At 37.8% G+C, this 490-nt stretch overlaps 1 long non-coding RNA gene across 1 annotated transcript; it reads left to right on the top strand.

Moving 5' to 3' along the window:
- Positions 1–463, top strand: LOC104774914. Its single transcript, XR_765581.2, has 3 exons — positions 1–24; positions 116–193; positions 308–463. It is a non-coding gene; the product is annotated as an uncharacterized LOC104774914 (long non-coding RNA).
- The last annotated feature ends 27 nt before the right edge of the window (positions 464–490 follow it).

Genomic DNA, 490 nt, shown 5'->3' with positions numbered 1-490 from the left:
TCATGATCTTCTTCTCCATTCTTGGTATATTCTCTCAGATTCCATAGGGCCTTTTTCTTGTAATAAATCTACAATTCTGAAGCTTCTTAACATACATAGAGCTTCGTTTTTTCAGGTAAATTTGGGGGCATCTTTGCTTTAGTTCCAGCTCCTATCAGCGCAGCTCTTTACTGTTTGTTCTTCTCATATGTTGGTACAGTTCTTGAAACTACTGAAACAGACTGTTCTGTTTTTTTTTTTTTTTTTGTATTTTGGAACCGCGCAATGAATACATATCTTGGCTCAAAACCAAAACCAAAAATCTCAGGTGCTGGTGGTCTAAGTCTACTCCAGTTCTGCAATCTCAACAGTTTCAGAACAAAGTTCATTTTAGGATTCTCCATCTTCATGGGCTTATCAATACCTCAATACTTCTACCAGTACACAATTGTCCATGATTATGGACCCGTTCACACATCCGCAACATGGGTAAGAACACTAGAAACCACAT

The sequence above is a fragment of the Camelina sativa genome, unplaced genomic scaffold (genome assembly GCF_000633955.1).
Source record: "Camelina sativa cultivar DH55 unplaced genomic scaffold, Cs unpScaffold06757, whole genome shotgun sequence".
Classification (NCBI taxonomy): Eukaryota; Viridiplantae; Streptophyta; class Magnoliopsida; order Brassicales; family Brassicaceae; genus Camelina; species Camelina sativa.
This window is presented reverse-complemented; position numbering and strand designations above follow the sequence as displayed.